This window comes from Chiloscyllium plagiosum, unplaced genomic scaffold (assembly GCF_037043375.1).
Source record: "Chiloscyllium plagiosum isolate Xiang-an unplaced genomic scaffold, Cpla_swu_hap1 HiC_scaffold_9, whole genome shotgun sequence".
Taxonomy (NCBI): Eukaryota; Metazoa; Chordata; class Chondrichthyes; order Orectolobiformes; family Hemiscylliidae; genus Chiloscyllium; species Chiloscyllium plagiosum.
In genome coordinates, this window is record NW_028270147.1 from 68,616,685 (window position 1) to 68,625,225 (window position 8,541).

Below are 8,541 nucleotides of genomic sequence, written 5' to 3' on the forward strand. Positions count from 1 at the left end.
TGGTGGTGGGGTCTATTTATAGGTGGCAGAAATGGCAGAGGATGTTGCAATGTATCCAAAGGTTGGTGGGGTGGAAGGTGAGGACCAGGGGTGTTCTGTCCTTGTTGCGGTTGGAGGGGTGGGGTTCAAGGGTGGTGGTGCAGGAAGTCGATGAGATGTGCTGGAGAACATAATCAACCATGTGGGAAGTGAAATTGCCGTCTTTGAAGAAGGAGGCCATCTGGTGTGTTCTGTGGTGGAACAGATCCCCCTGGGAGCAGATGGAGCAGAGATGGAGGAATTGGGAATAAGTGATAGCGTTTTTCTAGGAGGCAGGGTAGGAGGAGATGTACTCCAGGTAGCTGTGGGAGTCAGTGGGTTTGTGGAAGATGTCCGTGTTGAGTTGGTCACCATACACAACCTTTCTGGACAAAAGATATTGGCATGGATGAAAAGCAGCGAATAATTCTCCTGACAGCTTGTGGACCCACACTTTCTTCGGTTATTAGGAGCCTAACATTTTCTGAGGCAAATACTAAAGCCATTCAAGAGTTGACAGATTTAGTTAAGGAATGTTATGACCCCAAGCCTAATTCTAAGATACAGTTGGTTTTACTGGCAATTCAAGAACCAGGGGAATCAATATTGGGATTTTGATGAGATTAAGACGACTAGCAGAGGCATGTGACTTTAGTTTAACCCTTAATGAAATGCTGAGCGATAGTTTGGTAATGGGATTAATGATATAACCATACAAAGCATCTACTAGTTGAAGCCGAACTTAATTTCAAGCAGGCACTACAACTGTCTTTATCATAGAAAATCATATGCGTTACAGGGTATGCCAATGGAAGTGGACACCCTCATCAGACTGACTGAGCGCGGGGAATATCACTTGAATAAAGGAAATTGTATAGCCTCACTCAGGACATATTATGAACAAAAAGACTCTACGTTAGCCCACAGCAAAACCCCAAAGCCAAGCCTTGGCCAAACAGTTAACATTTTCTTCAGGATCCAGGCCAGCAGGCCATCATAGTTGCTCTAGGTATTCGGATTCAAAAACAGCAAAAGGGTCCCACTAAGCTTGAATTGAGTAGGAGAACTCCTTGGTCACTATCCAGAAGAGTGCATTCCCTGGAAAGCCTACCTACACCAGGCTTGGAACAGTTAAATCACTTAGCAACATCAAAATCAGAACCAATCAAAATAAATGTCTGGTTAAATGGTTCACCCAATTCAAATGGAGGTTGATACCGATGCAGTTGTATCAGTGATTGCAGAACAAGTCTTAAACAAAATTCACACTGGACTCCAATCCTTACATTTGCATAAGACTTTTCTAGATTGAGAACCTATACCAGGGAACCTTTACAGATTAAGGGTATAACGTCAGTTCCAGTCTCGTATCTGCAAGTGCACTTAGATATGGATTCCCAGAAGTATGCTACAATTAACACCCATGAAAGGTAGTACCAATGCATGAGACTGCCATTTCGGGTATCATCAGCCTGTGCCATTTTTCAGTGGACAAGGAGAACATTTTACAAAGTCTACCCCAGGTCACCATTTAATTGATGATGTGCTAATAACAGGAAAGACCAATAAAGAACATTTAGAAAATTTTGACATCATCTATGATGTTATTTCAAGGTGGGCATACACCTTAAATGGGAAAAATGTGTGTCCCTGGCACCCCAAGTGGCTTACTTGGGCTACAGATGGGACAAGATCAAGTTACACCTGATGGAAGACAATGCTGTGCTGCCCATAGATTCAAGCTGAATTCAGAGTGGACTCTCATTCTAAGTACATACAATTACAAGTTGGAATGCCATCCAGGTAGCAAAGTAGCAAATGCAGATGGCTTGAACCACTTCCCGCTGGCAGATACACCACTGCCTCTACAAGAATCCGTTCTGGTTTTAAACTTTCTGGACACCATTCCAGTCCCCATTGACAATGTCAGACTGTGAACACAAAAGGATCTGGTCCTGGCAAAACTGCCAGCAGCCCCCCTACATTCGTGGGAATGGCTGGGTCTCGGTTACACATTGACAATGTCGGATCTTTAAATAAGTTCAACGTTCGTAGTTATTGTGGACACCAACCTAAAGTGGTTGGACATTCATAGAGATCATTCATCAAACAAGGGGATGGCAATAGAAAAGCTGTGAGCACCATTTGCAATACACAGGCTCCTGGAAGTGTTGGTCACATTCAGCTCACCATCATTTACCAGCAGAGAATTCTAGTACTTCCTAAAGTTGAATGGCATTTGGCATAAAAGGACAGCTCATTACCATCCATTGTCCAATGGTGTGGCAGAAAGAACTGTCCAGTCTTAAAGAAATAGCTACAGTTTCACTTGATACAAAACTGTCCCAGTTCTTTTTGGATTATCAGACCACTCCTCATGCAATGACAGGGATAGCTCCAGCAGAGTTACTAATTGGGAGAGGACTCCGTACCAGGTTAAATCTGAACTTCCTGGACCTGAGTGGGGTGACGGTAGAACAGCATTAGGAATGCCAATGCCGGATACAAGGTGCCTCTAAGCAACAGAGAGAGTTTACTTCAGGGGGTAAAGTTTTGTGTCGAAACCATAAAAGAGAAGACACACATCAGCGGAAAACAGTGTGGTTTATCTGTTTAACTGGTCAATGATTGCAACTGATTGCAAAGAACAAAATTAGATGGTGTACCATGATTATAGTCACATAGGAGAGGATTTGTGACTATCATAAGAACCCTTTGAGTGCTTTAATAGTGTGGGATCAAATAATTTCTGTCAACAACATTGGATGAAATTAGTTGGTATATTTACAAACACAACTTCTAACAATGTTCTATCTTTTAAGATCTCAAAGAAATGATAATCTGAAGAAATTCTAATTACAATGTTGTTATTGCATAGTGACCAAAAAAACATTACCTTCCCTATATTTCTAGTCATTAAGGGAATTATTATGGTCAGAATCTCACCATTTGAGTCCCACTCCAAGACTTGATGGTCATGGAAAATGTTGTTGTAATGCGGCCAAATAGGTTGATTGCTATCCTGTCTTTATTATGGCAGTGCAGCATCACAGTGAGTCAGTGTGAGAGAGAATGAAATTTGCAGGTATGAACCGGAGTGTTAAATGTATTGTAGCCCACTTTGGCTCAGCATTATGTTGGAATGTCTCATATACACTGTTTAGAGCTGTCAGTTAAAATCTCATTGAGTAGATATTAGAGGTCAGGAATACATTTCCAACTTGCCCACTGAGAAAACTTGAATCTGTATTCTTATGAGGAGAGACTGAGTAGACTGGGATTATATTCATTGGAATTTAAAAGAATGATGAGGGATCTTATAGAGACATAAAATTATGAAGGGAAGAGATAAGATAGAAGAAGAGAGGATGCTTCCACTGGCAGGTGAAACTAGGACAAGAGGACATAGCCTCAAAATTAGAGGGAGCAAATTCAGAACAGAACTGAGAAGGAACTTCTTCACCCAAAGAGTTGTGAATCTGTGGAGTGATTGAGGCTTCCTCATTGAATGTTTTTAAAGCTAAGATAGATGATTTTTTGAACACTAAAAGAACAAGGGTTATGGAATGAAGCTGTGGCAAAGAAAGGAGAAACCTCATCTTATTGAATTGCAGAGTGGGCTCGAAAGGCCAGAAGATCTACTCCTGCTCCTATTTCTTATGTTCTTATGTTCAGGTTCTTATCAAATTATTGGACATGAAAATTTGGTGATTTGCAGAACAGGCTACTGTTCTGCCCTGCTAGTTTTATGCCAGAGTATCATGTTGCAAATCAACTCCTAAGTCTTCAATTTGTCCATCTGTCTATCAAAGACACATAGCACAGGCTGGCTAGACCAGTGGGATCTTCCTTTCCCCATACATTATTGTCATATAGTCTCTCCTGTGTCCATGAAAGATGTGACATAGGAAGCATCAGAGATGAAAGGAAACAAAGTGTGATGAAAGTTCAGTCACACTCCTAAAAAAATTCATAAACCTTCCCTGTTGGCTTACAGAAATATTTTGAAAGGAGGCCTTGGCAAAGATTAGTCTTTGCATACTGTTTACAAATATTATTATGTCTTAAGCTGGAGTTTAGAACTTAAACAGGAAATTGTTTTTCAGTGGGAATGTTCTCAGCCTACACTTGTCAGATCTCCAGAAATAAAATCTTGATTCCTTTCTGCACCAAAGAATTGTAAACACAAACGTGCTATTGACAGATTATCACCTTGTATCTGGCAACCAACCTTAAAGCATTATTGAAGCAAAAAAAAATTGTCTAATTTTCGAGCTCAGTTACTTGCAATATAGGAAAGAAATTAGGTGTTCTGTAACTTTGTATGGTATTTATCAACTTTTGAGAGGTAAATTTACACTTCATTTATAGTTATGAGTTTGCTTAAGTGTTTACTTATATTTACTTCCTCGTTACTCTCTCCTCACTGACAAAATGCTATGAATGAGCAAGAGAATTAAACAAAGGAAGCACCTTAGATTTCTAATTAGTAAGAACATTTCCACAGAGCTTTTAAACAAAATAAAAGAAAGGGTTTGAGAGGACACATGATCTTTTTTTTGTTTAACTCAATGTAGCTTAGGTAACTTAGATATAAACAGACATTTCACCTTTACTTGTGATACAATGGTGTATCTATACGTATTGCATGTATACAGAATAACTCACCCAAGTAACAGATTCATGGCCATTGTGTTAGTGGAAATATTTGGGCATCCCCAGCAGCAATGAGATAAAGTAATGACCACAGAACTACACTGACCAGAAAGTTCCAACATTTGGTATCCAATCCACACTAAATTGTCCTAGAGAATCAGGGCATGGTTACAGTACAGAGGAGATCATTTGACCTTAGGCTCACTATAAGAATACTTAGTGCCAATCCCTTGGCTTCTCCCAAAGCACTGCACATTGTTTCTTTTCTTTTGGTAACAATCCAATTCCCTCTTAAGTGAACTTGCCTCATTCTCAGGTGGTGCATTCCAGAACTTAATCATTTACTGAATCAAAGCAAGTCGTTTCACAAATCATTGGTTACAAACATGTGAACAGGAAACAGAAGGTGACCATTTGATTCCTCAAGACTGCTCTTCTATTCAATAATATAATGGATGATTTGGTTGTAAACCCACATTGTTACTTTTAACCCTTCTTTGCCAAGAATCTATTTAACCCGCCTTAGAGATATTCAAGGACTCTGCTTCCACTGCCTTTTCGGGAAGAGAGTTCCAAAGACTCACAACCCTCTTGTGAGGAAAGACTTTACCTTATCTCTGTTTTCACTGGGAGACCTCATATTTTTAACATCAATCATTAGTTATAAGTCCTTCCATAAGAGGTAACATTCTCTCTATTTTTACCTTGTGAATACCCGAGGATCTTATATATTTCAATCCAGTCACCTCCTACTCATTTAAACTCCAGTTAATATAATCCCTGCAGGTGAAGTAATGGCTTGTTAAACCAGAGACTCCACGTGATGTCCTGGGGACACAGGTTCAAATCCAGCCATGATAAATGGTGAAATTTGAATTCAATAAAATCTGGAACTAAGTGTCTAATGAAGATCATGAAACCATCGTCAATCATCAAGAAAACCCATCTAGCTCACTCATGTCATTTAGAGAAGGAAGCTGCCATCCTTACCCAGTCTGGCCTGCATATGACTCCAGACCCACAGCAATGTGGCTGACTCTTACTGCCCTCTCGATAATAAGACTTGGGCAATAAATGCTGGTCCAATCAGTGATGCCCTCATCCTGTGAATTAATTTTTAAAATGCCTATCCAATCTTTCCTTATAAATCAACCTGCCCATTCCTTATTAGTCTGATAAACCTTCTTTGAACTACTTTCAATGCTTTTATATCATGCCTTAAATAAAGTGTCTGATATTGTACAGAGTATGCCAGATGTAACTCCAGTACTCACTAGTGCCATGTATAATGAAGCATAACATCCTTACCTTTGCATTAAATTCCGCTTGAGATAAATTGCAAAATTCTATAACTCTTACAATTATTTGTTGTGCCTGCATTCTAATATTTTGCAATTCATCCATATTCCTCTGGATCTCAGAGTTCTGCAATCTCTCATCATTTGAATAATATATTTCTTTTTTGACTCTTTCTTCCAAATGAACAATTTCACACTTTCCCACATTATGTTCCATTTGACAAATAAGCCCACTAACTTAAGCTATCTAAATCCTTTTGGAGCTTCCATATTTTCTCTTCACAACCTATTTTCCAACTTGCTTTGTGTTATTCACAAACTTGGCAACCATACCTTTTGTCTCACCAAAACCATTTATAAAAAAACATAAATAGTTCAGGCCCTAGCACAGATCTTTGTGGAACACAATTTGCTAATTATTGCCAACCAGAAAAAGGCCTATTTATGTCTATTCTTTTCTCACTGCTAGTTAAACTTCTATTCATATCAGTATGCTAACTCCCTCGATTTCAATAAAATTGTAACAAATTTAACTATTCAAGCAATTGGAAACAAAAAACTGCAGATGTAAAGATTTGTAACAAACCAATTGAAAAATTGCACTCAGCAGATCTGGCAACACCTGTGAAAACTGAGTTAACATTCAGAGTTCAATGACCCCTCTTCAGAATTGGAAGCAGTTAGGGTGAAGGAAGGTGGAGGGAGAAGGACCAAGCAGATAGGTGGAGATGCAGCCCAGAGAGAGAAAAAGAGTAAAAGTGTAGGCATACAAAGTCATTGTTGATAGTAAGCTGTGAAAGAAGTGAAGCTGGATAGATTGTAATACAAATGATGAGTAGTTAAAAACGGGTTGGCTCTGCTGAAAGTAACCCATTTCATAACAGGACCTGGGTTGAGTGGGTGCAGTCAAATTGATCATATTGCTGTGTTTCCTTGACTTTTAACGAGTCCTGTGAGTTCTATTCTTTCACTAGTTTCAATAGAGTTTCAAGAAGCACAGGAAACATGTTTAAATGCCAGATAAATCTTGAAATGCACTGACTTAAATATTCAATTGTCTAATATTTCAACTGGAAAACTTTACATGCACGAAGCTAAAAGTGGCTGAATTTAACCCAGACATCTGAATGTGAAAACATTTTCACTAAATTTAAACCCCCTACCCGCACCTAATGTGCATACTCATTCATGTTAAAATACCATCCATCTTCACATCATTTCTGTGATGCATATTTAAATTTAAAAGTCATCTCATCAAAAATCTAGAGTTAAAATACACAAGTGATTTAAATAGATTGAGACCTTTTGGCATCGTCACCCAAGACTCCCAGCCAAAAGTAACATTTTCTTCCCAGATCAGTTGTTTACTCAGTTTAAGATCCTTGACTGTCTAAATGTTCTTGTTCAATTCCTTGATTTCAATAAAATTATAACAAATTTAACTATTCAAGCAATTGGAAAACAGCAAGCTAATGCCCCTCTGACATTTTTCTGAAGTTGCTGCATGTACTGTCCAAAAGATTAAAATTTAATTCCCAGAGTCTCCATGAGAGACTTAGAGAACTCCTTTTTATTCATCCATGGAATTACAGATTTTTATGCTGCAGGGGAGGCCATTCGGCTCATTGTGCCTGCACCAGTTCTATTGCCTAGTGCAAATCTCCTACTTTTTTTCCCATATCCCTGAACACCATAGCTATCCAAATAATCACCCAATGATTGGCCATCGCTGGCTGGACCATAATTAATTGCCCCATCACTAGTTGCCCTTGAGGTGATACTGGTTTGCTGAATGGCTGCCCTCTATGTGGTGTAACTATACCCACACCTACAATGTTATTATGGAGGGAGTGCTAGCATTTGGCTCAGCAACACTAAAGAACAATGATATATTTCCAAGTCAGGATGGTGAGTGGCTAGGAAGGGAGCTTGCAGGTAGAGATGTTTCCATTCTATCCTTGGCCTTCCATTGCTCGTGGTCATTGAGTTGAAAGGTACTGTCTAAGGAACTTTGATGAATTTCTGTAGTGTATCTTTTAGCTGGTACGCAATGCTGTACTGTGTATTGATTGGGAGGGAGTAAATGTTTGTGGATATGATGTAAATCAATCAGGCTGCTTTGTTCTGTAGGGTATCAACCTTCTTGAATGTTGTTGATGCTACCCTCATTCAGGCAGGTGGGAGGTATTCCATTATACTCCTGACTTGTGCCTTTTGAGAGTACACAGGTTATCAGGATTCAGAAGGTGAGTTACTCACTGCAGAATTCCAATCCTCTGACCTGCTCTTGTAGGCATCATATTTATATGGGTAGACCAATTCAGTTTCTGAGGTGCGATGGTTAGATTCTCTCTTTTGGAAATGGTCATTCCCTGGCACTTGTGTGGTATGAAAAGTTATTTGACATTTGTCAACCCAAGTCTGGATAATGTTCAGGCCTTGCTGCATTTGGATGTGGACTGCTTAAGTGTCAGTGGAGTCACAAACAGTGCTGAATATTGTGCAGTCATCAGCGAACATCCCCATTGGTAATTTTGTAAGCTGAAGATGGTTGGGTCTAGGCCACTGC